Genomic DNA, 27694 nt, shown 5'->3' on the forward strand with positions numbered 1-27694 from the left:
CTTGGGAGCAGAACAGGAGGCTTCATGACTGAACCTTGCATATTGTGCCACCAGGAAAACTGTCCATTATCAATCTCTCTTCAACGGGCCTACTTGGAAACAAATATGTCCAGGTCAGAAGCTGGGGGCTGGGGGCAGGAAAAGAGGGGAGAGAAAAAGGAGGTATGGATAAAAAAGGGGGTTCTACGGAAAGTAACCTCACAGGGTAATCTGACCATAAATTCCTAACTGGGCAGGTCATGGTGGGTAGTTATGCCCCAGGCCTGTAACTTCTTTAGTGGAAGGTTTTTAAGCCAGCCCTGTCCATTTTCTTGTGCATATAGGTTAGCACACCTTTGAAATGCCAGAAGTAATACCCCTCGAAAGGGGTATTAAACCTCAAGATTACTATCTGTAATCCAATCTCTGCCTCGCTTTCTCCAATCTTCCTTAGTGCCCTCGTTATAAGCAGCAAACTATTATTTTCCAGAGCATTTGAGATCTTGCTCCCTGTCCATATATTGTCAGTTTGGCTCAAATAAACACTTATAAAAATTCTCTACAAGTTTGGACGTTCTCAGAGGTGAAGGAATGTATCAGCGTATGCTTTTCCTGCCAGCAGTGGTAGCAATGAGAATTCAATGCTAGAATGTATCAGATTCTCACACCTCAATTAAACAAGTTGTATCCATCCTACGTCTTTTATCCCTCCATAGGAGAAAAACAGAAAGGCTAACACTATTGGGTAATCTGTTCTGTGCCAGGCACTATGCATAATTTCATTTGGTCCTCAAAAACAACTCTGTATTAATATACCCATTTTATAGATGAGACAGCTGAGGTTCAGGGAAAGTAAGTGACGTGCCAAAGCTTAGGCAGCTGGTAAGTGGCAGAGCTAGGAGAGAACAAAGCCAGTGTAAGTCTTTAGAAGCATGGGTTTGAAAATGATCTTAGGGAATATCACCTTTCCGGGGAGGAGGCAATGTTTTTATGGTAAAATCCAAAATTTTTACTGGGTATCCAGCTCCCATTTCCGACCTCATCCCCTTCCATGGCTAGAGTGGCCACAGCATGCAGAGAACCTCTCACCTCAAAGCCTAGAAGGGTATCTCCAGAAAGGTATCCCCCCATATCACTCCCTCACTTCATTTGGGTCTTTGACTAAAAATCAGAGAAGCCTTCCCTGATCAACCCATCTAAGCAACAGCCTATATCACACATATCCCTTTATTCTGTCTCATTTGTCTTCATAGCACCTACTACAACTTGACATGTTTATATACAGTTGACCTTTGAACAATTCGGGAGTTGGGGTGCCCACCCATCACACAGATGAAAATCTGCATAGAAGTTAAATCGACCCTCTGCAAAATCAGATTCCCAAGCACCAATGGAAACTCCGTTGACCTTTGAACAACACTGACTTGAACTGTGCAGGTCCACTTATACGTGGATTTAAACTGTACTTATTTCTCTTATTGTCTGTCTCCACCCACGAGAACATAAACTCCAGGAGGGCAAGGACCTGGTCAATTTGATTCACTGCTGTAATCCTAGTGTCTGACACATTGTAGGCCCCTAATGTGTTGAATGAATAAAAAGGGAAATTCCACTTTCTTTCACTAAGAGCACTTCACCCCTTAGTCCCTATCAAGTGGTAAATCCCCTCTCACCCTTTGCTCTCCCTTCAGAGACTGCTTCCTCCTCACCTTCCACAGCCCAGGGATTGACATAGCCACCCATGCAGCTGCTCTAGCCAGAAACCAGAAGTCATCCTCAACTCTTTCTGCCTGCCCCCTCCACCCCCAGTTTCCAATCAATCACCAGCTCCAGTCCATTCTGCTTCTCACATTGTCTCCCAATCTTCCATGTTTTCCAAGCCATGCTATGCCCCCTCCACCAGGCAGCCCTCCTTTCTTGCCTGGGTTGCTGCATCAGGTTCCTCACCAGTCTCTGCCTCCAGTTTGGCCCCCGCCATTCAGTCTCCACATTACAATCAGAGTGATTGGTCTAAAGGTCAAATCACCTGGGTAAACACCCCATTGAGTCCTCAGCGGCCTGATATAAAGTCCAAGATCTTAATGTGACTTACAAGGCCCTGCCCTATCTGGCCACAGCCTCACTTTTAACCACACTCTGCTCCTGCCTGGTTGAACTGTGCTCATTTCTCCAAATGTGCTCATGACATTTCTTTCTCCTGGGAGCTCTGGCCAACTCCTGATCATCGTTCGGGTCTTGGCCTAGATGCCACTTCCTTCAGGAAGCCCTCCGGCCTTTTCTGCCCCACCAGGCTGGGTTAGGAACATTTGATGTATAGAATCAGGACATCCTCCCCACTCAGAGAGATCCCAGTGGTCACCTGGTCCAATTTCTCACCCTTTCCCATTGCATCCCTGATAGGTGTCACTGCTTAAACACCCTCCATTGCTTCTCCAATGCCTCTCACCCTTCAAGACCCATCTTAAGTCCAGACTCCTCTAGAAAACCTTCTGGAGAGTAAAAAGAAGGCTGCCACTGATTCAGGGTGCTCCTAGCTCAAGTCCCACCTTTTTCCTTTCCTAGTGCAATGTTGAGCGTGTCACTTTGCCTGTGAGAGTCTCAGTTCCCTCTGTAAAATGGAGATGACAACATTAATATTCACCTCACGGTTGTTATAAGTAAAATTATAGATGTTAAAGGACAGTGTAAACACTGAAGTACTCTGAAGATGGTCATTATCTCTCCTGGCACTGTGCTCCTGCAGTACTCACAGGCCACGACCCACCATTTTGCACTTAATTATATCCTACCTTCAATTACCTGCTGTTGTCCTGTGTGGTAGCCTGCTGTTTACAACCAGTACAAAAGCCGGCTGCAATCACATCTTCTACAGCTCGTTTACATCCCCTAGAGTTCAGAGATTGCTGACAAGCAAATAGTCGGGGCATGTTGTTACTGCGATTGTAACCAACTACCATTTATTGATTACCTATTATGCACTAAGTATTTTACTTATTATTTCTAGTTCTCAAAACTACCAAAGAGATAGGTATTTTTATCTCCACTATGGAAACTGAGGCTCAGAAAAATTAAATAACTTGTCCAAGGTCACAGAACTGTTATGACCTTGGGGTCAGGGACCTTGACAATCTTTCTGGTACTGTCTCCAATCAATGTTAAGGAGCTTGTGGCTTTCTCCCTACTGGCTCTTCTCTCAGTCATCAGCTGAGCTGTGTCTAGACAAAGAAAAAAAAATCAAACTGGGGGCTTGGCAGAGGAAGTAGCTGCCATGCCATGAACCAGACACAGGGACAGGAGACATGTGACATGTAAATTAGATATGGTTCCACCAAGAGCACAGTCCCAAAGCCTTGGTCCTGTGGATGCAGAGGGTGAGAGGTGGTCAGGAAAAGCCCTGGGACATCTAGCAGTGTCAGCACTGAACTGCTGCCCAAGACTCTGTGTGAGGAAAGCATATGGGAGTGGGATCTGATGGCCCGAGTTTCCATCCTCCTCTGCCAAAAATTTGATCCAGGAGGAGGAGATGCAGGGTTCATAGTGCACCACTAGGTGGCGATATGCAAGGAGGACACACAAATTACCCGCGTAGAACCATTCAAGATGAATGATTAGAAGGGATTTCAGAACAAGCAACTGTAAAGTAAATGCCTCCTTTTACAGAAGAGATGTGAGGCCCACAGAAGTTATCCAAGTTTCCAAGTTTTATGGTTGAGCCAGTAGCAGAGACCCAGGTCTGTCTATTTCTTTTTTTTTTTTTAATTAAAGTTTATTGGGGTGACAATTGTTAGTAAAGTTACATAGTTTTCAGGTGTACAATTCTGTATTACATCATCTATAAATCCCATTGTGTGTTCACCACCCAGAGTCAGTTCTCCTTCCATCACCGTATATTTGATCCCCTTTACCCTCATCTACCACGCCTCCCTTACCCACTGGTAACCACTAAACTATTGTCTGTGTCTATGAGTTTTTGTTTCTCATTTGTTTGTCTTGTTCTTTTGTTGTTTTTTGGTTTATATACCACATATCAGTGAAATCATATGGTTCTCTGCTTTTTCTGTCTGACTTATTTCACTTAGCATTGTATTCTCAAGATCCATCCGTGTTGTCACAAATGGTCCTATTTCATCTTTTCTTACCACCGAATAGTATTCCATTGTGTATATATACCACAACTTCTTTATCCATTCATCTATCGAAGGACATTTTGGTTGTTTCCATGTCTTGGCCACCGTAAATAAAGCTACAATGAACATTGGAGCATACGTGTCTTTATGGATAAATGTTTTCAGATTTTTTTTTGATAGATACCCAGGAGAGGGATTGCTGAATCATACGGTAATTCTACTTTTAATTTTTTGAGGAAACTCCACACTGCCTTCCATAGCGGCTGCACCAGTCTGCATTCCCACCAACAGTGGATGAGGGTTCTTTTTTCTCCACAGCCTCTCCAACACTTGTTATTATTTGTCTTGTTGATGATAGCCATTCTAACTGGGGTGAGATGATATCTCATTGTAGTTTTTATTTGCATTTCTCTGATGATTAGTGATGTTGAGCACTTTTTCATATGTCTATTTGCCATTTGTATGTCCTCTTTGGAGAAATGGTCTCTTCAGGTCCTCTGCCCATTTTTCAATTGGGTCGTTTGTTTTTTTGTTGTTGAGTGCATGAGTTCCTTGTATATTTTGGATATCAGCCCCTTATCGGAGGCACTGTTTGCAATAATCTTCTCCCATTCAGTTGGTTGCCTCTTTATTTTGTTGATGGTTTCTTTTGCTGTGCAGAATCTTTTGAGTTTGATATAGTCCCATCCATTTATTTTAGCTTTTACTTCCCTTGCCTTTGGAGTCAAATTCATAAGATGCTCTTTGAACCCAAGGTCCATAAGTTTAGTACCTATGTTTTCTTCTATGCAGTTTATTGTTTCAGGTCTTATGCTTCAGTCTTTGATCCATTTTGAATTAATTTTGGTACATGGTGACAGATAGCAGTCCAGTTTCATTCTTTTGCACATGGCTTTCCAATTCTCCCAGCACCATTTATTGAAGAGGCTGTCTTTTCTCCATTGTATGTTTTTTGCTTCTTTGTCAAAAATTATCTGTCCATATTTGTATGGGTTTATTTCTGAGTTCTCAATTCTATTCCATTGGTCTACGTGTCTGGTTTTCTGCCAATACCATGCTGTTTTGATTATTGTTGCCCTGTAGTACAAGCTAAAGTCAGGGAGTGTGATACCTCCAGCATTGTTCTTTTTTCTTAAGATTGCTTTGGTTTTTTCGGGGTCTTTTGTGGTTCCAAACAAATCTGATGATTTTTTGTTCTATTTCTTTAAAAAATGCCATTGAGATTTTGATGGGGATTGCATTAAATCTATATATTGCTTTGGGTAATATGGCCATTTTAACTATGTTCTTTATTCCAATCCATGAGCACGGAATGTTTTTCCATTTCTTTGTGTCTTCTTCAATTTCTTTTAAAATGTCTTGTAGTTTTCAGCATATAGGTCTTTCACATCCTTGGTTAACTGTCTGTTTCTAAGTTCAGTACGCTTCACCTCTAATGCTCATCAGATCACACCTAGATGTCCATCTACTTATGGTGTGATCTTATTCAAGTCGGTGACATTTTTCTGAGCCTCAGTCTTCCTGTCCATAGAGGATTAGTCTAGATCTGTGATGTCAATATGGTAACCACTAGCCCCATGTGGCTATTTAAATTTAAATTAGTTAAAACTAACTAAAATTTAAAATTCAGTTCTCAGTCACACTAGCTACATTTCCTGTGCTCCGCAGAGAGTTGTGGGTAGTGGTTATCATATTGGACAGCACAGATACAGAACATTTCCTTAACTGCCGGTAGTTCTAATAGTGTTGACCGGTATTTAAGGTCCTTCCAGCTTTAGTATCCTATGGACCCTCTGCGAGAGCATTGGAGGATATAGGATTAAATGCGTAAGGTTTCCCAGCTCTCAGCCTGAGTTTTTCACTACATACAAGCACTGGGGCATACAGAAGAAAATAAGATGGAAAAAAAGCCCTTCTTTCGTGGAGCTGACATTCTAATGGGCCTAAGGTACTGAATCCAAAAACCACACTTTCTTCAATCAAGGTACCGTAGAACAGGGTGTCTTAAACTTTAACGTGTATACATCTCTAGTTGAAATGCGATTTCTCATTCAGTAGATCTGGGGTGAAACCTATGAACCTGCATTTCTGACAAGCTCCTTGATGATGCCAGTGTTATTGGTCCCAGAACACATTTTAAATAGCAAGGATTTGGAGAATTTTGTGAAAAGACAAAATTGGTATGTGTGAGTCAACTAAAATAATGTGTTTATATTGTGGATCTTCCTGGGAGGCCTGCATTCAAATCTCACTCCCGGGTAGCCCTTTCTTCATGATCCTCAAAACTAACTAGGTTACGAAGGCTCCTGTGAGCCGCAATCATTCCTCACACTTCCCCTAGCCTGGGGCTATTCATGTTACATTGCCTTTCCTTTTTAAAACTTTGTCTCAGTCTCCCCCATGGAGCTATAACCTGAGTCAGTCTCACTCACTGTTATACTCCCAACACTTAGCCCAATAGCAATACCAGTTTGAGTTGTGAGAGTTATATAGGTATCTTCTTTATATATTCTCAATTTAAGTCCTTTATCAGATATGTGATTAGCAAGTATTTTTTCCATCTGTGATTTGTCTGTTCATTTCACAGTAACTTTGTAAGAACAGAAGTTCTTAATTTTGACGAAGTCCAATTTATCAATTGTTTTCATGCTTTTGTTTTCATATCTAAGAAATCTTTGCCTAACTCAGTTATAAAACTTTTCTCTTCCATTTTCTCCTAGACGTTTATAGTTGCGGTATTATATTTAAGTGTATGATCCACTTTGAGTTAATTCTTATATATGATACAAGGTATGGATCAGGAATTACATTTTTGGATATGGACATTTAATAGTTCCAGTACCATTCATTGAAAAAAACTATCTTTTTTCCATTCAATTGCCTTTGCAACACTGTTGAAAATCAACTGGCCATATGTATATGGGTCTCTATTCTGTTATGTTGATTTTAATATCTATCCTTTCACCTATATCACACCAGGTAATGTGACTCCTCCATCTTTGTTCTTTTTCAATAGTGTTTTGGCTATTCTGGCAAAGGATTGCCTTTTAATATAAATTTTAGAATCAGCTTATCAAATTCTATTTAAAAAATCCTGCTGAGATTTTGGTTGAAATTGCTTTGAATGTATTGATGGTAGAATGGATTTATGGTGGAAAGAATGTAGTTGGGTCTTGCTTTCTTAATCCAATCTGATAATTTCTGCCTTGCAATTGAGCTATTTAGATAATTTTTAATGTAATTTTTGATATGGTTCAATTTAAACTGTCTTGCCACTTGTTTTCTATTTGTCCCATCTGTTCTTTTTTCCTATTTTCCTCTTTTCCTGCCTTCTTTTGTATCAACTGAGTATTTTCTAATGATTCCATTTTATCTCTATTATTGATTTATTAGTTATTAGGTATACTACTTAACATTTTCGTGGTTACCCTAGGATTTATAATATTTATATTTATATTTATATATATATATATTTACCTCATCACAGTCTACTTTCAAAGAATATTTTACCATTTCTCATGTACTGTAAAAACCTTACAATAGTATATTTCGAGTTCCTTCCTACATCTTTTGTACCATTACTGTCATGCACTTTATTTTTAAATATGTTATAAACACCACACAAGATATTGTTGACTATTTTTGCTTCAGTCAGTCAATTATTTTTTAAAGAGACTGAAAATAAGAAAAATGCCTTTTATATTTACTTGTATTTACCCTTTTCAATAACTCTTCATTTCTTTGTGTAGCTCCAAGTTCCCTCTGGTATCATACTCCTGCCTAAAGAACGTCCATTCCCTTTTCTCATTGTACGTCTGCTGCCAGTGCATTTTTCCCAGCTTTTGTTTGTTGCCCTCTCAGCTTTCAGCAATCCTGCATACCTGCACCACAGAGGATGCCTTGTCTACACTCTTGCCCCTCTCCTGTGGTAGCCTGCTGTTGCTCGTTACCTGGTACTGTGCTGGTCATGGTGGCAAGGAGTGGGGTGGGTTTCTCTGTTGTCCTGATCCAACCTCGGTCTTAGGCAGGCTCTATGTGTTTGGCCCTCAGGCTGGATCCTTCTCAGCATCCCTGCCCCTCCTCCTTGTGGAAACCAAATTCTGCCTGTGTTTGTGGATCATCCACAGTATTCACTGACCTCAGCTTGGTACTGCCATAGGATCCTGGGCCCAAGAAGGTTTCCTGCCCCTCCTGGGAAGGTAGCAGGTTTTTGCCCTTCCTCCAGCTGCAGTGGGGCCTCATTTGTGTCTTGAGCTGAGTTTTCTATACACCCACCACCCCAGGCAGAGTTTGCTCCTGCTCCTCCCCCAGAAGAACCAGATCTTTGCTGAGAAAGACCTGGGATGAAAGGGTCTGCTTTCTTCTTATCACCTTTGCTTTGTTGGAAAAAAAGCAGGATCTGGAGAAGCCTGAGGAACTTTATGCTCATCCCTCAGCAGCAGCCAGTTATCTCCTGCACGCCTATACCACTGAGGGGGCTCTCTCTGGTCTCCCGCTATGTCTCCAATCTTTCTTGTGAGTACCCACTAGAGGCCCGTGGAAAAGAACCTGGAGGAAGTGAAAATTCCCCTTGCCTGGACCCCCAATCTATACTAAACTGACATGCTAACTCATGCTTGGTCTTAAAAAAATTGTTAAAATTTTAGCTCATTTCTTCTTACCTGCTTGTCTGACAGCCATCTCTTTCTACTGTGCTTTGACAAATGTGATACAATTTGTGGGTCCCATCTCACCTTTGAGAGGTTTCTCCCTCTTTGGTGTTCTACTGACTTGGTTGCTTTGCAACTCAGCTCTCCGATGCGCTCAAGAATAACTATGACTTTGTAGATGATTTGCCCTTTTCTCCTTGTTAGGGTGGGAGTGATATTCTTGGCCACTTCCTTCATCTGAAGTAGAAGTGAAAGCCTATAAACTTTCTTGAAACTTGCTTTTTTGTTACTGATCAATGTATCTTGGACATCTTCTTATGATAACAATAAAGGATTTACATGGGAAGTCAAGACCACTCTGGTCACAATACACAGGAATGTTGCCAAAAATAATTCCTGGGTCCAACTTTGCTTCACTTGTGTTAGACACTGTGGGGCAAAATACCCATTCATTCACTCAATAAGTATTTACCGAGAGCATCTTGTGGGCAGGTATCCACTAGGCTAGCTGTAGATTCTGCAGGCAGACATGGTCCTGGCTTTCACAGGGCTCACAGTGTAGCAAAAGTGGATAGAAAAAAACATCATCACAGGTGTGGTGTCACAGAAGAGGATGTAGAGGGTGCTATGGGAGATTATGACCCGGGATCGAACCTAATCTTGGTCAGGGAGCCATTTCAGATGAGAGCTGAAGGGTAAGTAGGAGTTAGCCAAGCAAAGAGAAGAGGAATTCTGGTTACTGTGGGTGCATATCAAATGCCCCCAAACCTTATTGGCATAAAACAACCATTTATGATGATCACGCGTTCTCTGGGTCACGAATTCAGGATGGCCTGTCTTTGCACCAGTGTTTGGAGCCTCAGCTGGAAGACCTAAAGGCTAAAGCCTGGAATCATCTATAGGCTCATTCACTCACTTATCCAGTGATTGTTGGCTCGGGGCTCAGCCCTGCTCCACATGGGCCAGTTTGGGCTTCCTCAGGTTCCAAAGGCAAACATACCAAGAGCCAGGCAAGTTAGTATTTAGCCTCCCTGTGCCTCAGTTTTCTCATTTTAAAAATGAAAATAATTATATTACCTCCCTTCATAAGGTTGTCAGGAAGAGTAAATTAGTTAATATTTGTAAAGTGCTTAGAACAGTGCCTGGCACTGCTATATAAATGTTTGTTAAATAACTAAATTGACTTAAGCATAAAAGGGAATGAATTAGCTCTTATAACTGAAAATTCCCAGGTATCTGTCTTCAGGCTGGATCCTGGGGGTCAAAGTGTATCATTAGTGTTCTCTCTCTCTCTCTCTCTCTCTCTCTCTCTCTCTCTCTCTCTCATCTCAGCTCTGCCCTCCCCCCCCATCTCAGCTCTACTCTGCTCTGTGTTCATCTATCCTCAGGCAACTGCTCACCTACTGTTGGCAATGTGGCCACTGCAGCTCTAGGGTTGGAGGAACTAGAAATAGCTACCAGTCCAGAGGACAGAAATACCTCCTTGCCATTGTAAGAAAAGCCCTTCTATTAGCTCTGATTGGTCCTGTTTGAGTCACATGACCATGCCTCAACCAATCACTGTGGCCTTTAGGAAGGAGTATGCTGCTTGGCCAACCTACTTACATATGCAGACCTGAATTCAAGATGTGGAGTTAGTCACCCCAAACCACATACTAAATATGGGGGAGGGGTGGTTCCCGAAGGAAATTCCAGGTTTTCCCCAAAGAATAAAGGGATTAGATACTGGATAGGCAAACAAGCAAACAAAAAAGTCTTTTATACTAAACAAACTTGTAAATATCTAAGCTCTCCAAGCCTCAGTTTCCATGTATGCAAACTGAGTACGGTGCCCACAGAATAAAGTCATGGAAATGATTAAATGAGATAAAGATGGAATAAAACTTAGCACCATACCAGCCATACAGTACATCCTCAATAAATATTAATTATTATTGATAATATCCATGTTAGTAGTAATGGCGGTGCTTGGGTTTAAAATTAAGTTTTCTGATTTTCAGGCTAGTGATCTTTATACATTTCAATCAACTTTTTATAAACCCTCTTATCTCTATAGCATTTTATAGTATACAAAGAGACTTCACCTACAATTTTCTTACTTAATCCTTACAGTAACCATTACTCTATTCAAATGTTACATATTTGGAGAATTGGAAGCTCCGTTCACTTCCTCAACAAAGACTAAGTATACATCACCTCCTATGGAGAGTGGCTTCTCCTAATGCTCCAGCTTCCTTCCCTATTCCCAATTATCTAGACTCTAAAGCAGTGTTTTTCAAGTTGCAAGTCATTATCCATTAGTGGGTCATGAAATCAATTTAGTAAACTTTTACCAGCATTTGAATTTTTAACATGAAAGAAAAAACGCTGAGTGCATCCCAAATAGGGAGCCTGCGTACTGGTTTGTGAAACCCTCCTTCAATTACACATCTGTGTATATATGTGGATATTGGGTCACAGGGTTAAATAGAATTGGTTCCCTCTGTGAGGCCTTGGTAAAAAAGCTGAAAGTCAGTGACTAGTAGAGGATCTCAAACTTTCGTGTCCTAGGACTCCTTTCTAATTTTAAAAATTATTAAGAACCTCAAAAATTTTGTTTCTGTGGGCTATATCTATTGATATTTACCATATTAGAAATTATAGCAGAAAAATTTTACTCCCAGGAGTACACAAGCATACATGCCATTGGCCATCAGATTGTCATTGTCATATGTCGGGTAGCCTCTGGAGAACACTCATGAGAAAATGACAGTGGAAAAGGCAAGTGATTTTTTAGCACTATTATGGATATTGTTTTGAACTTGCAGACCCCCTGAAAGGGCTTTGGAGAATGGTCTACAGGATATTTCTGGTTAAATGTTTCTGCCAAATTTCTAACTCACCCTTCCCAAAATAAATTCATCATTTTCTACCCCAAATCAATAGACTTTCCCAGACTTTTTTGGTCATTGGCACTACTCTTCTTCAGTAGCCAGGACTCAAACTCAGGATTCTGTTTGAGCTGTTTTCTTCATCCATCAGAGTCAGTGCCACCAAATCTCATCTACTTCTCTTCTGTCTTCCAAGTGGACAAGGCCTGGAATTATTATTTGGGAGGCAGCCTTGTGTAACAATTAAGAGCATAGGTTGCAGTCATACAGAACTTGCTGTAGAACTTTGGGCAAGTAACTAACAAGTGGGCAAAATTCAAAAGTACTAAAATATATAGAATAAAAAGTAAACCTTCCCACCTTTGTCCCAGGGCCACTCTGTTCCTCACCTAAGATGTAGCCATTTCTTGAACATAAGCTCTCAGAGTCTCTCTTAACTTTCTGCATGTCAAACTCCAGGCACACCTGGAGCCCCTCCCTGGCTCTCCCCCAACAAAATAGAATTTGTTGCTCCTTCCTGTTGGGAAACTCTACAGAAACCTTACAAAACTTACCAAATGGATTGCTTTGAACATAGGTGCCTTTATCTTTCTCTGTATTATGAGTGAATAGAACAGTGCCTTTTGCCTTTGAAAGCCCGATGTCTACCCATTCTGTGATTAATGCAGCGTGTGTGTTTAGTGAATCTCTGATGACTGTAGTTCCCCTGATCAAGAATTTTCGGAGGGGTGGTCAGATGGCTCAGTTGGTTAGAACGCGAACTCTCAACAACAAGGTTGCTGACTCAATTCCCGAAGGGGTGGTGGGCTGTGCCCCCTGCAACTAAAGATTGAAAATGGCGACTGGACTTGGAGCTGAGCTGCGTCCTCCACAACTAGATTGAAGGTCAACTACTTGGAGCTGATGGGCCCTGGAGACACACACAGTTCCCCAATACTCCCCAATAAAAATTATTTTTTAAAAAAGAGAATTTTCAAAGACTCTCCAGTACCTGTGGGGATATAGTCTACGTTCCTTATATGAGCTTTCCAAGGCTCTCTATTAAACATTAACTCCCCTGTCCCAACTGATCCCCTGGGAAAGCTGGCTCCCCTGGGAAAGTTGGCTGTAGACAAGATGGTGTCTAATTAGAGCATGTCCACCACACTCTGTCCTACTGCCAGGTGTTTGCCTGTGCTGTTGACCATCGGTCGAAATTCTGAAATCAAATATTACATGATGTCATGTGCTATTTCCTACGAACAAGAAATTTATCTATTTATCCAATATGTAAATTTTAAATATTTCCCGCAAGAAATTGTCTGATTTGGAAACTTGAATGAACTCAATCCCATTGCGGCATTCTTTAGAGCAACAAAAGACAATGGAAGTACCCTAAATGTTTACCAATATAGGAATGGTTAAACAACAGTATAGTATCTTTACTCAGTCGTATACTATACAACTGTTAAATGAGATGGACATAGATGTGTTGATCTGAATATACTTTAGATGGAATCACGCTGCGTACCTGGCTTCTTTCTATAGTGCTATGTTTGTGAGGTTGTTTGCTCCTTCTCACTGCTACACAGTATCAAACTCTATGAATATATCCATTTATTTATCCATTCTACCACTGATGCCTATTTGGGTTGTTTCCAGTTTTTGGTTGTTATGATTTTGTTGGCTGTTATGAATATTTTTGTGCATAACTTGGTATATATATATGAACGTAACTTACGTTCAAAGTCCATCTAGAGTGCAGAATATGCATGTGTGTTCAGCTTTACTTGATACCGTCAAATGGATTTCCAAAGTGGTTGTATCATTTTACATTCCTACCAACAGTGAATAAAAGTTCCAGTTGCCTCATACCCTCACCAAAACTTGGTAGTATCAATCTTTTTAATTTTAAATATTTTTTGTGGGTGAGTAGTGAAAGCTCATGTCATTTTATTTTGTATTTCCCTGATGACAGAGGTTGAGCAACTTTTCATATGTTTAATGACCATATGAATTTCCTCTTTCAGTATGTCCCTCCCTGTTCAAGCATCTTATACATTTTTACCTTGCCCTTTATTTTAAAGGTCATCTGTCCTTTTGTTATTGATTTATAGTAATTATACATCGTGAACACAAGCACTTTTCATTTACATGTGTTGCAAATATCTTCTTCCCTTTGTGGTTTGTCTTTTTATTGTAGCAGTAAATGAGGTTGCCCATTCTTCCCCATCTTTGTCAGCATTGAAATGCAATTTGATTACAAAGAAAAAAACAGGGCCGACCCAGTGTCTCAGGTGGTTGGAGCTCTGTGCTCCTAACTCCAAAGGCTGCGGATTCAATTCCCACATTGGCCAGTGGCCTCTCAACCACAAGGTTGCCAGTTCAACTCCTCGACTCCCCCAAGGGATGGCGGGCTGTGCCCCCTGCAGCTAAGATTGAACAGGGCACCTTGAGCTGAGTTGCCGCTGAGCTCCTGAATGGCTCAGTTGGTTGGAGCAAGCCCTCTCAACCACAAGGTAGCCAGTTTGACTCCCACAAGGGATGCTGGGCTCCACCCCCTGCAACTAACAGCGGCAACTGCACCTGGAGCTGAGCTACAGCTTCCACAACTAAGGTTGAAAAGACAACAACTTGACTTAGAAAAAAGTCCTGAAAATACACACTGTTCCCCAGTAAAGTCCTGTTCCCCTTCCCCAATAAAATCTTTCAAAAAAAAAAAGAAATAAACTTTTGCCCAAAAGTATTTCATTGTCATTTTTTAAATTAATACACTTTATTTTTTGGAGCAGTTTTAGGTTTATGGAAAATTGAGCAGATTGTACAGAGAGGCCCATATCCCGGCTTTTTATCCTCTCCTAAATTCCCCTATGACTAACATCTTGCATCAGTGTAGCACATTTGTTATAACTGAAGCAACATTGATACATTAACTAAAGTCCCTAGTTTACAAAAGGTTTCACTCTTTGTGTTGTACAGCAATAGGGGTTTTAATAAATACATAATGTGGGCAGCCGGTTGGCTCAGTGGTTGGAGTGCAGTGCTCATAACACAAGGTCACCAGTTTGATTCCTACGTGGGCCCAGTGGGCTCCACAACTAGATTGAAGACAACGACTTGACATGGAGCTGATGGGTCCTGGAAAAACACACTGTTCCTCAATAGTCCCCAATAAAAAATAAATAAGTAAACAACAAAATAAAATAAATATATAATGTCATATATCTACCATTACAGTATCATACAGCAAGTTTCACTGCCTTAAAATTCCTCTTTTCATTCCTCTCTTCTTCCTTCCTCCCCGAACTCCTGTTAACCACGGATCTTTTTATTGTCTCTATAGTTTTGCCTTTTCCAGCATATCATTTAGTTGAAATCAGCTAATATGTAGTCTTTTCAGATTGGCTTGTTTCACTAAGTAATACGCATTTGAGTTTCCTCCATATCTTTTTGTGGCTTGATAGGTTTTTTTTTATCACTGATTAATATTCCATTATATGGATGTACCATGGCTTGTTTATCCAACTCACTGTTCAAAAGACATTTGGGTTGCTTCCGGTTTGGGGCAGTTATGAATAAAAAGGCTATAAATATCTGTTTATATATTAATAAAACGGCGATAAATATCTGCAGGTTTTCGTGTGAACATAAGTTTTCAACTCATTTTGGTGACTACTTAGTATTGCAATCGCAGGGTCCAACGGTAAAACTATGTTTAGCTTCATAAGAAACCACCAGACTATCTTTCAAAGTGGCTGTGCCATATTACATTCCCACCAGCAATGGATGAGAGTTACCATTGCTCCATATCCTTGCCAGCATTTGGTGGTGTTAGTTTTCTGGATTTTAGCCATTCTAGTAATAGGTGTATGGTGGTCTCATTGTTTTAAGTTGAGATTCTCTAATAACATCTGATGTTGAACAACTTTTCATATGACTATTTGATACCTGTATATCTTCTTTGGTGAGTTGTCCAGATCTTTTGTACGTTTTAATTGGGGTTGTTTGTTTTCTTATTATTGAGTTTTAAGGAATCTTTGTATATTTTAAATACAAGTCTAATACGTCATATGTGTTTTGCAAATATCTTTTTACCAGTTTGTGGCTTGTCTTTTTATCCTCTTAACAGTAACCTTTTGTAAAGCAGAAATTTTAATTTTAATGAAGTCCAGATTATCAATTTTCTTTCATGGATTTAAAAACTCATCACACGACTGAGGGTCACCTAAATTTTCTCTTTTGTTATCTTCTAGAAGTTTTATAGCTTTATATTTTAGATGTAGGTCTATGATCCATTATAAGTTAATTTGTGTGAGAGATGTAAAGGCAGTGTCTAGATTTTTTTTTTGTATGTGGATGTCCAGTTATTCCAGCACCGTGTGTTGAAAAGACTTCCCTTTCTCTATTGAATAGTCTTTGCTTCTTTGTCAACTGACTATTTGTGTGGGTCGATTTCTGGGTTCTCTATTCATTCCATTGATCTATTTGTCTATTCTTTTAGCAGTACCATAGTGTATCGATTATTGTAGCTTTACAGTAAGTCTCGAAGTTTGGTACTGTTAGTCCTCTGATTCACTGGTGTTTTAAAATTTGAATTTCATAATTTCAATGTGTGCTACACGCATACTGCTAATTTCTTGCCAAGTAGATGTTGGTATATGGTATACTCTATTTACAGAGGCATAAAGAGGCTAAATAACCTGCTTATCCAACACGTCACAGAATATTGGCTTTTCAATGTTATTTCAAGAATAACTGGCTCTCTGGGGAAGGAACACTGCTCTATTGCCTACAACTATTCCCCAGTACACATGAAAACACTGGGACTCTATTTGATCTGTCTTTTGTGAGTTTGATTAGCGTAAGTCTTCTCTCTGGTTTTGATTGATACTGGGAACTCTAGCACCACTTAGAATCTAACCATATGGAACTAGGCATGGCCCCCAGACTATGAGTTTGGCCAAAACTCTCATCTTAAAAAGTTCTATGGCAGATTACTCCTGATTGGGTAACCCAATATCCATTCATTGATCTCCTTTCCTTTGTCTCCTCTTGCAATACAGAGGCTGGACGTGCTAAAAAATCACTTTTCAGACTTTCTCAGATCTACCTTATAGGTGGTTACAAAATGTAGTTCTGGTCAGTGAGATATAACCAGAAATCTGTTGGGGGCTCCTAAAAAGTTTTTGCTTTCTTTGTAAAGTCAGCTAGAATTTCTCCTTGTTCTTCTTCCCTGGAACATACTAGATATAATGCTTGGCGCTGTAGCAGCCATTGTTACTACAGTGAAAAACTAAAATTAAGGATGCTGGAGCAGAAAAAATAGAAATGAATTATGTTGAACAGCTGAACTAATTACATCACCTACTTCAGGACTTCTTGTTATGTGAGAAAACTCAAACTCGTGTTAAAGCCACCATTGGTCAGGTTAAGTATTACTTGTGACTGAAAACATTCTCTGCCAACTGTTCTAGTGGGGCCATCATTGCATAGACATTTTTGGAATGCTTCTTTTGGAAATGCCATGGAATTCCTTGACATAGTCTCTTGAATATTCCCACTAGTGGCAATCTTTGCCCCTTCTTTGGCTGGATTGGAAGGAAATGGAGACACTTCATTTAGGAAAGCGAAGACACAGTAGGGATAGGAGAGCTGTATTCATTACCTGTAGCTTTAAGAGCAAAAGGGATCATTCTGACAACCACAACTGCTAACTCTCACCAAATCGGCTCAGGGCCCTTACAGTCTACAGAAATATCACCTCATTTAATACACAAATCTACGTTGCCACATCAAGCAGAGCTGAGACAAATAAATGGAAGTAAGAACTTTATTGTTAATAAGAACTGCCTAATGATCAGAGGAGTGCCAACAAGGAAATGTGTTGCCCTCTGAGACAGAGAACTTGCTTTTCTGGTAAGGGCTGAGCAGAGGAACAAAAGTGCTGAATAGGGCACAGATTAGGGCCCACCTGACTCTAAGATTCAGACCCATGTTTGACGAGGTTGACTAAGTCTTTCTTAGTCTAGCTAAGCAGAGTTTTCGAGAAGGAACAGAAGATCAGTAAGATAATTGGGAGTAGGAGAGTGATTCTGAGGAGAAGGGAACAGCCTGAACACAAATGCAGTGTGCTCAGGTGAGTTTGGATATTCTCGATGGACCAGTTGGACTGGAGTGGACAGTGTGGGCCCCTGGTGATTTGTGACCTTAGACAAGTCACCAAACTGTTCTAGGTCAGTTTTCTCCTTGGTAACATGAAGGGACTAGCTGAAATCAGTGGATCTCAACCTTTTCTCACAGTGACCTGGCCTGTACTCCCAAAGGCTTTACAACCACAAATCCTAAAGGAAGTGAAAGGAAGTAGTACCTGTTTTTTGTTTATTTGTTTGTTTTAACAATGAGATTCTTTTTGTTTTTATTAATTTCAGGTGTACAAAGCAACATAATAGTTAGACATTTACACTCCTCACAGAGTAACCCCCTTCCCCTAAACAATGAGATTCTTGTAGGATAATAATTACCACAGTACAGGTATAAACCTTTGACTTTTAGACAGGCCTGTGAAAAGATGGATTTTTTTTCCCCTCATTTAATCTTTAATTTTTTTTTTTTATTTATTGGGGAAGGGGAACAGGACTTTATTGGGGAACAGTGCATACTTCCAGGACTTTTCCAAGTCAAGTTTTGTCCTTTCAATCTTAGTTGTGGAGGGCGCAGCTCAGCTCCAGGTCCAGTTGCTGTTGTTAGTTGCCGGGGGCGCAGCCCACCATCCCTTGCGGGAGTAACTGGCAACCTTGTGGTTGAGAGTCCGCATTCCAACCAACTGAGCCATCTGGCCACTTGGGAGCTGAGCGGCAACTCATTGACTTCATTCTAGTTGGGGAGAGCGCAGCTTATTGGCTCATGTGGGAATCGAACCGGCAGCCCCGTTGCCCAGAGCTCGCGCTCTAACCACCTGAGCCACCCGTCCGCCCATGAGCATCTTCAATTTTAGATTAAATACGCCCCCTTTTGCCCTGAAGTCCAATCAGGAGATGGTATCAGAGACTACCTCTGCAGAGCTGATCAGTTGGGGTAACATCTGATGCTCTTAGGAGAGAAAAAGGAGCTGCATTCACTGCCACAAGCCTTATTTGATTAATCTTTGTCTGCTTCCAAAAGCCAAATCAAAGAATATTGGAACTGGTCACTGAATTAAATATCGACACAGTATAATAATTGCTTCTAGAGTGTCCTAGACAGATGATTACACATCTTATACCTGAATACTATCAAAGACAGAGAGCTCACAACCTCCCAAAGTAGCCCAGCTCTATTGGTTAGAAAGTTCTCCCTAGATTAATCTGAAAACACCTATGGCTGGGAGGGGTGTCTGATTCTAAACTTAACCCTCCTGTGAGTCTCTGTTTCTTCTACGGAAAAGGGGAGTGAGAATAATACTTGACTCATAAGGTGGTTGTGAGGATCAAATGAGTTAGAGTGTGTGTGAGAATGTATATATGTGTGTGTATATAAATACATATATATACACATATATATATACACATATGTCATACATGCATACATACTCTTATTACCGTGTTTCCCTGACAATAAGACCGGGTCTTATATTAATTTTTGCTCCAAAAGATGCATTAGGGCATATTTTCAGGTGATGTCTTATTTTTTCATGTATAACAATCAACGTTTATTCAAATACAGTCATGTCATCTTCTTCTGGAACATCGTCATAACGTACTAAATGCGTCCATCTGGCTGACGGTCTTAACTGTGGCTTATTTTCGGGGTTGGTCTTATTTTCAGGGAAACATGGGTAGCAGAAAAGAGAAAGAGTGCTGAGAGAACAAGTGAGCTCCTGGTAGAAAATAATCAATAAATAATAACTGCAGCTATTATTAATATTCTTCTTCCTGTCATCCACTCCCAACAAAAAAGTTCATTCTGACAACAAATATTTACTGAGTGTCTGCTCTATGCCAAAGACTGTGCTAGGAGTCACAGAAACCTCACCCACACTTCTCTGTTGGTATTTCCAAGATCCTCTGTGACAATGCCAGCATAGAACAAGGGTTTAAAATGGGGGTTGTGGATTCAAATAATCCAGGATTTTATCCCAACTATACCACTTCCTAGCTATGTGATTTGTGAGAGTATTGCTTCATTCACTGATAAACATTAACTCCCATGGTAAATATTCAATAAATTTTGGCTAATTCAGTTTAATTGACCCAGTAACCCTAACCAGGGTTTCAGCCTAAGGAGCTATGAATAGATAATCTCAAAGTTTCTTCTAGTCCCCAAGTTTATGATTTTGTATATTCAGTGGAACATATGAGGGGAGAGATCAGGAAGCATGACCCACAACATTTTTAGGAGAAAGGCATTTCACAAAGCTAACTTCACAAGGGTAGGTTCTAAGTCCACCATATGGGGAGAAATCACCCTTTGGGAGCTCAAAGACTAACTCATACTCTTGATGTGAGCAGAGCAGGAAAAAACAAGCAACTCACGGAGTGATAAACAGGGGACAAACACTATAAATGCTAAATATGTACAGTCATTAGCCACGTAACGATGTTTTGGTCAACAATGGACCCCATACATGACAGTGCTCCCATAAGATTATAATGGAGCTGGAAAATTCCGACGGCTTAGTGAGGTCATCTGTAACGTGCAAAGTATTACTCACGAGATTGTGGTGCTGCTGGTGTAAACAAACCTGCTGCACTGCCAGTCATATAAAAGTATAGCACACAATAATTGATCATGATAATAAACAACTATATCGCAGGTTTATATATTTACTATATTATACTCTTTATTATTATTCAAGACTGTACTCTTTCTATTTATAAAAAAAAAAATGTTTGCTGTAAAACAGTATGTCGTGTTGGCACCGGTAGACTTGTGTTTAACAAACCTCTTGATTGGATTGCACTATTTTCTCTTGTGCTTGATTTAATCTTGTGTTGTTTTGTACAGTAACAGGCTGTATAGGCTTATAGCCCAGGTGTGTAGTAGGCTATTGCCATCTAGATTTGTGTAAGTATATTCTATGATGTTCACACAACAAAATCACCTAAGGCTGCATTTCTCAATGTTGCATATCCCTATCATTAAGTAGCACATTACTGTATATTCAATCTTTCCTGAGGTTTGGTGCTGCTTGATTCTCACTGGAGGGAAAGATAGTGTTCAAAAGCTCAGACTCTGGAGTCAGGAAAATCTGGGTTTCAATCTGGACTTGGATGTTATCAGCTATGTGACCCTGGGCAAGTTGCTTGTAACCTCTTAGGCCTCAGCTTCCTCTGCTGCAAAACACAGATAGCAACAGTACCTATCTAAGGAACTGTACGCATTACAGTGCTGACATAGTAATGCTCAATAAAAGCCAGTTTATTATTGTTACCCCAACAAATTTTCACCCTATAGGTGAGTAACAAGTGTTCCAATCTCAGAAGATGGCACTCACTGTCTGCCTTTTTCTGACTTGACACTCCTTGTGGGTGGGGGCCTGGTCTCTGCCTTCAGAAGTTAAGCATGATGCCTCCCTTGTCACCTCGGGAACTTCCTTAGAAAGGAGGTTAAAAGGTTGGAAACAGCTTCTTCCTCAGCAGTGCCTCTACCAGTTTCAGATGTATCTTGTCCTCTCCCATCAGCCTGAGGGTTCCCAGAGTGTGTGTGGCTGGCTCCCCTCCAGGCTACTCCGTGTAGAACTGATTCCCTTTTATTCTCTTCCTTCAAGCCTAGGAGACAAGAGTTTGGAATGTGCAGCCTCCCAGAGCAGGAAGGAGTAAGCTGAGCCTAGCTGTGGGGAGCCCTGGGGCCCCAGCCTGAGGGTCCCACAATTCTGGGGCTCTCAGAAGTCATGAGGAGGCTCTTAGCAGGACTGTGTCGGGCTCTGGGGGACAATGGGTTGCGTGTGAGGCTTCTCCCAGAAGAGACGTAAGGAAGCATCTTACGTGGATGTAGGGTGGGAGATGCGTCTTTGTAACTAATGGCAACTGGGTGGGGTGGCCCACTCTGCCGCAGCTCTTCGACGGAGGAAAAACTACGACTCCCAGGATGCCCCAGGGCTTAGCCCGGCTCTCCCGCCTGCCCACTGGCTGCGGGTTCGGCGAGCGAGCGAAGCGGATTGGTCGCGGTGGTGCGGGGCTCCCCCACTAGCAGGTTTAGTAGGCGGAAGCCGGCAGCAGACGTTGACCGGGCGCGAGGGAGGGCGGCGGGGGGGCCCAGCTCGCCATTCTGGAAACGGCCAGGCGCTCTCTCCGTAGCGTTCCCGCTGGGCTGTGAAGCGCCGGGGCGGGGCGGATGACTGCGTGGCGCAGGCGCGGAGCTGGGCTTCTCCTGGGTCCCCCAGACAGCTGGAGGAGATAAACAGTGCTGGAGGAGGGAGGGGAGTGCGTGTATGAGAGCGCGCGAGGGAGTGTGAGTGTGTGTGAGCGCGGGTGTAAGGCGGTACGCAGGGGGCGGGCGGGAGGCGCTGTCCGGCCCCGGCCAGGCGCCGGGCGGAGAGCCTGGGAAGAGGCTAGAGCTGACCGGGCCCCCCAGCCCCCTCCCCGGGATCCGTGCCCCCCCCTCCCCGGAGAGGGGCCGGGCCCCCAGACGGACATGGGCTCCTGAAGTTGCGCCGCCGCGGGGTCCTGGGAAGAGGCCTGGACAGGTACGAGGGCCGCACCCCTTGCCTTCCGGGCGCGGAGGCGAGGACTGGCTCCCGCAGCTCCGGCACACCGGCCCGCTTGCTCTGGGCCGGCCCAGCCCCTGCCGGTCCGGGGGCCTGAGCTTGCCCGTCTCGGGGCTTCGGGGTGTCCCGAAAGGGGTTCAGGCCTTACTGGGGCGTTAGGGCAGATGGGCCTGGGTGGAGGGCTGACCGGGACGGTGGCGAGAGAAAGCTCTGGGAGTCCGGGGAGGCTCTGCCGTGGGAGAGATGGAAATCGTCCCATCCCGGGACTTTGCGGAGTTTTTGTTTGACATCTGATGTGGCGCGGGTCTCAGGAAGAAAGGGGCACGCAGGTGGAAGTGCCGGGAGGGCAATGTTTGACCTGATCTGTTCTCTTAGTTTCTCTCTCTCTCTCTCTCTGTCTCTCTCTGTCTCTCTCTGTCTCTCTCTCTCTCCTTTCTGTGTGTGTGTGTGTGTGTGTGTGTGTTCGTGTTCAGGCTTCTGGCAGTCGCAGATGCCTTCAGTGACCCATCCTGGCACCAAACTGAACTCTGCCAAGGTGTTTCCACCAGGCGACTGTAGCGCCCGTACAAAGGGCCTTTACTTGGGACCGGGCTATTCATCACCCACTTCAAAGGGTAAATAGGAAGTGTGGAGTAGAAGAGAGACTGCGAACCGGCAGGATCCAATTCTTTTTACTGAAAGCTGTAGTGGGACGCCCCCTTGCCAGCCAAGTTGAATTTGCTTAGTGCCCTCTGGCTCTCTTCCGCAGGTGTACTACCAGGGTCTCTAGAAAGGAGGTATCGGTACTTATGACTAATGTCTAATAGCCTCATTTGACTGTTTTCCCCGAAGTCTTTTTCTTTTGTGACTTTCTGTAACTTATCTCTTGAGGTAGTGGAGGAGTTTAAAGTTTTCCTAAAGTTTGTGAGTTTAGAAGCCCGCTAGGATGGCTGTAGCTTCCCCATTCTTCCCAAGGATAAAGTGACAGTCCTTAAGTGTTCCCTTTAAACAAAGCCTGCCAACAGTTTTGAGAAGAAAACTCTTCTGAGGGCACATCTTGACTCAGAGACATTATGAAATCCCCACCTAGGGCACAGGTATGCCCAGTGGCCTGCCCTAAGCTTTTCTGTACCTTACAGTCCTTCTTGAGTGGCTAGTCTCTGTTCACTAAGGTGAGGAACTACTTAAGGCTATTTCTGGTTTTAGTTCTGGCTTATTCTTCTTTGTAATTCCTTATATTTTTAAAGGGATTGAATTGAATCTTGGCTGTTGCTAGATCAACTGTCACAGACCAAGGAATAACTAGTAGGGCTCCTTTGAGCTGAGTCTGAAACTAACAATGGATTTCTTTATCGTAGATTGTTGTATTTCATTGGCAGGGGGGAAACATCCTTTTTTGCCACAGCTTGTGATCATGCTGCTTTAATTCTGGGGTCCTGCTAATCCTTCCTTCTTTTGACCTATTTTGGGGGCACTTATTTTCAAGTCACGTCTCAATTTCTAGAAGCAGTGCTTTGGGTCAACTCTGCAGAATATTTGAACAACAGTCTGTATTTCTGCTTGGGACCCCTTCTTTTGGGGTTGCGGAAGGAAAGAGAATATGTGTAATGATTATGGTAATGGTGTTAACATTTACGATTTGCCAGTTTTGAGTTTGAGTTGTTACACAGCTGACAATTTTTCTAGCTGGAAGGAACTCAATATTGACTTATGGAACATCCTATGTAGGGTATTTTCCCACACCTGGACTTAAGGATCTGGAAAGATGCAACTAAAGATCTTGAAGCCCCCCCCCACTTCCCTCCCCACTAAACATTTGTGGATCTTGAGGGACCAACTGCTGGGAAGACCCAGAACTGTGACTTGAATTATTTTTATTTTCTTCTCTTCTTTTTGAATTAGGAAATGTGGCCCACATGTGGAGTCCTGGGTCTTAGAGAGGACACCATAGACAACATGTAATATGGTGATACTTAGATTTTCTTTTGGGTCACTGGTTTAATGATATGTCCTGTTTTCTTTCTTCTTTCATCCTTACCTTTCCAGATTCTCCACTGCATCTTTGGGCTGCCATTTGCAGATGGCCCACATAATTCCTTTTTAGACAACTAAGAAGAAAGCTCTTCAAAACCCCAAGCCCTAGAAGTTGCCGTCAGAAACCAACCCCTTGGTATTGTGTTTAATTCTGACTAATATGCTGTGAGAGATATGTACTAATTGGCTTATAGCCTATAAAGTGACCGGTGTTCATTGGAAGCCTGGTATATGTTGGGCCATGTCCCATGTAGTGTTCTTACTTTATCTCATTTAACCCTCATGACTGCCCTGTGAGGTTAAAATCATTTTTCCTGTTATACATATGAAGATACAGGTTCAAAGATGTTAAGTAACTTACTTAAGGTCATACAGCTAGTAAGGGAAAGGATCAAAATTCAAACCCACGTCTGTGTCCTCTGGGACTGTGGCACATGAGGAAGAGCTTAAAGGACCGAAGCTCACAGCCTGGGGGATCATGATAACTGCTTTCACATACTTGAAGAACTATCCTGCAGAAAGGGAACTGAACTTTTTCTGTGTGGTTCTGGAAAGCAGCACTAGCATCAAAGGATGGAAATTCCAAGAGGGTAGACAGCTTGGTAGGAGAGTATTTGGCTTCCTAAAAACGAAATGGGCTGCCTTGTAAGGGAGTGAGTTATCCATTATGGGAGGTATTCAAGCAGAGGCTTTGCCACTTTTTATCAAGGATGTGATAGAGGAGTTCATACTTATGTAGGTAATTGGACTAAGTGATCTGTTAGTATTTTAAATTCTGTTATGTGAAAATTATATCAAACTACTATCATTTTGATCTGTGAAAAACTAAAATGTATGTAACATTACTTTGTGCCAGGCTTGCTAGACACTTTTCCTATAATATCTCATTTAATCCTCTGAAATCCCCTATGGGTAGGTACTGTCATTTTCCCACTTTACAAATGAGGGAACAGAGGTTCCAGAAAGTTTTAAAATATGCTGGATGTTACACACCTGGTAGTAGTAGGGCTGGTATCTGAACCTATGGTCTGTACTTTCTTAGCTGTGTGACCTAGGGTAAATCATATATCCTCCTGAGCTACAGTTTCCTCTGTGAAACAAGACTTAGGACAGCACCTACCTTACAATGAGTTTATGAGGACTAAATGAGGTAATATACACTTTCCACTACACCTCACTGATTGTTCAGGTTTAGGGGTAAAAGGGGACCACTTTGGTTTCTTCAGGGTGAATTCAGACCTGACTGAAACCCTGAGTTCTAGGGTTCATTCTTTGTGCTATTAGAAATAGCTGCTGACTCCTCAAAGGGCTTTGTGACATTAGTGACTAATACCTTAAAAACATGAGGACTGAATAAGAGGAGGATTCAGCCAACAGGTTGGAGTATAGGAGGCAGTGCCAGAGACTTTGTGGAAAGAAAATTCTCACCCTATTGTAGAGTTAGATTCAGAGATCACTGTTTGCATTTTTGTATTTAATGTCTTATTTTAGGATGAACAAGGTCACAACTGCTAGAGTTTTGACGGAGCTGGATGCCAAGAATAATAACCTTTAATCCTTCCTGTAGCCATCTGGGGAGGTATTAGCCCCATTTTCTTTGGGGGAGGACAGAAGGTATATAGCAGCTCTCTAGAGGCAGTGTTAGTATCAGGACCTTGGTAAAATTTTGTCCTTCTTCATAACCCCCAGGTTCTATTTTCAGAAAGCCTGAAACTATGCTTATCCCTGAATGTTTTAGGGAGGATTTCTCAGAATGAGAGTCAGGCATTTCTGGTCAGGTAACTTCATCAGTTGATGTCTGAGTGTTTGGGTGCCGTTGGCTTACCTGTTCCCTCTTGAGTCAGACATCTGTATGTAACACAGCTGCAACTAAATTAGAAGGAAGCATTTCCAAATTGATTGGCTTAGTTTTCCTTGACCTTTATGCTAGGAGTAAAGTTAGAGGGTGAAACTTTAAAGGCTTCCTAATGAGACGTACTTTGAATTGTGGCAGGATTCCAAAAGATAGAAGTCAAAGACAAAATCCAAGACTGGATGCTCTTAAATAACGGTGAGAGAGGCCAGTATTATCAAAATATACTCCTGTTTCTCTTTCTGTTCCCTTCCACTACCATAAGGTAATTGTGGCCCTAAGAGAAGGAAGGGAAATTAGCTATGATCACTGAAAAGCAAAGTTCTGAAAACATCAAGGAAATTTTCGCAAAACTCAAATGGCAAAACAGAACTCGTTCAGGCAGAGAAGACATCAAGGTGAATTTTCATCCAGAGCCTTTCACAAAGTGCAGGATTTCTTAGGATGGACTTCCACAGAGATAGCTCCAGTCTGCCCCATTGAGCCTCAAAGATGGCAAAGAACGTTTCCTACCTCTCCTACCATCCCCAACTTGCGCAGATATTGTCTGTGTACCAACTTAGTCTACGTCCCTGAAATGTGCTCTTTAAGTTTGTGTTTGAGGCCAGCAGAGTCAAGGTGATTGTGATTCCTTAGCTGAACTTGTAAGGAATGGTCAGAGGCAAAATTTCTTTCAGATAAGGCTACTTGGACATCATCTAATTAAAGATAGTAATAGTAAGTATTTTTTAATGGCCCACAGCCTGTGTCCTGGAGTTAAACTATCTAGTTTGACTTTCCATTTAATACCTCTAACTTTGGGCAAATGAACTTCTCTATGCCTCAGATCCTTCATCTGTAAAATGAGGGTAATAATAGTACTTGTCTCGTAGGTTTGTTATGAGGAGTCTTGTCAGAGAACACTTGTAAGACGCTTAGATGTTCAATAAATATATTTACCAGGCTCCGTGTCAGGCATTTGACATGAGTGGCTCTTCCATTCCTCATCGCTCTGCAAAGGTAGGCATTATCGTTCACATTTTACAGATTAGGAAACCGAGGTAGACATGCTGTTACACAGAAAGTAAGTGGCAGAACTGGGATTGGAACCTTAGGTCTGTCGGACTCCACAGCCCAACTCTTTTTATTTTATCATGCTAGTTCCAATGACCTTTATGCATTGGAAATACAATTTTTTTTTCTTTTCTATAGGATTGCTCCAATAGAAAAATCACCACAAATAGAGTGAAAGGAAACTTGCATACATATTTTGCATAGTTCAGAATGTTGAGAAGGGGTCAGCTGTCACTCCTGCTGAGGGGAGCTCGCTGCAGTGGAAAGCAGCATGTCCGGAGGAAAGAGAATACAGATGCCTTGGGTTCCATGTCCACTCCATTGCTACTAGCAGTGTGTCCTTAGAATCATAGCATAGTGGCATTGGAAGGCGGTTTGTAGCTCATCTCAGAGTCTGCCTCTCATTTTACAGATGGGGAAATAGGCTGAGAGAGTGACATGCCTCACTCAGGGTCACACAGCCAGGTGGAGACAGAGCCTGGCCTGAA

The 27694-nt window shown here is 42.0% G+C and overlaps 1 protein-coding gene across 4 annotated transcripts in view; it reads left to right on the forward strand.

Moving 5' to 3' along the window:
* Window positions 1-22785: 22785 nt before the first annotated feature.
* WDTC1 (WD and tetratricopeptide repeats 1) overlaps window positions 22786-27694 on the forward strand; it is a 61393-nt gene continuing 56484 nt past the window's right edge. For 2 of the 4 annotated variants that reach the window (XM_033114220.1, XM_033114221.1), the window contains exons 1-2: window positions 22788-22902; window positions 24314-24437. The gene's annotated coding sequence lies outside the window, so the exon portion shown is untranslated. Of the gene's footprint in view, window positions 22903-24313; window positions 24438-27694 lie in introns of all 4 variants that reach the window. The other 2 variants (XR_004423854.1, XM_033114222.1) reach the window with 2 other exon arrangements.

The sequence above is a fragment of the Rhinolophus ferrumequinum genome, chromosome 9 (assembly GCF_004115265.2).
Source record: "Rhinolophus ferrumequinum isolate MPI-CBG mRhiFer1 chromosome 9, mRhiFer1_v1.p, whole genome shotgun sequence".
Taxonomy (NCBI): domain Eukaryota; kingdom Metazoa; phylum Chordata; class Mammalia; order Chiroptera; family Rhinolophidae; genus Rhinolophus; species Rhinolophus ferrumequinum.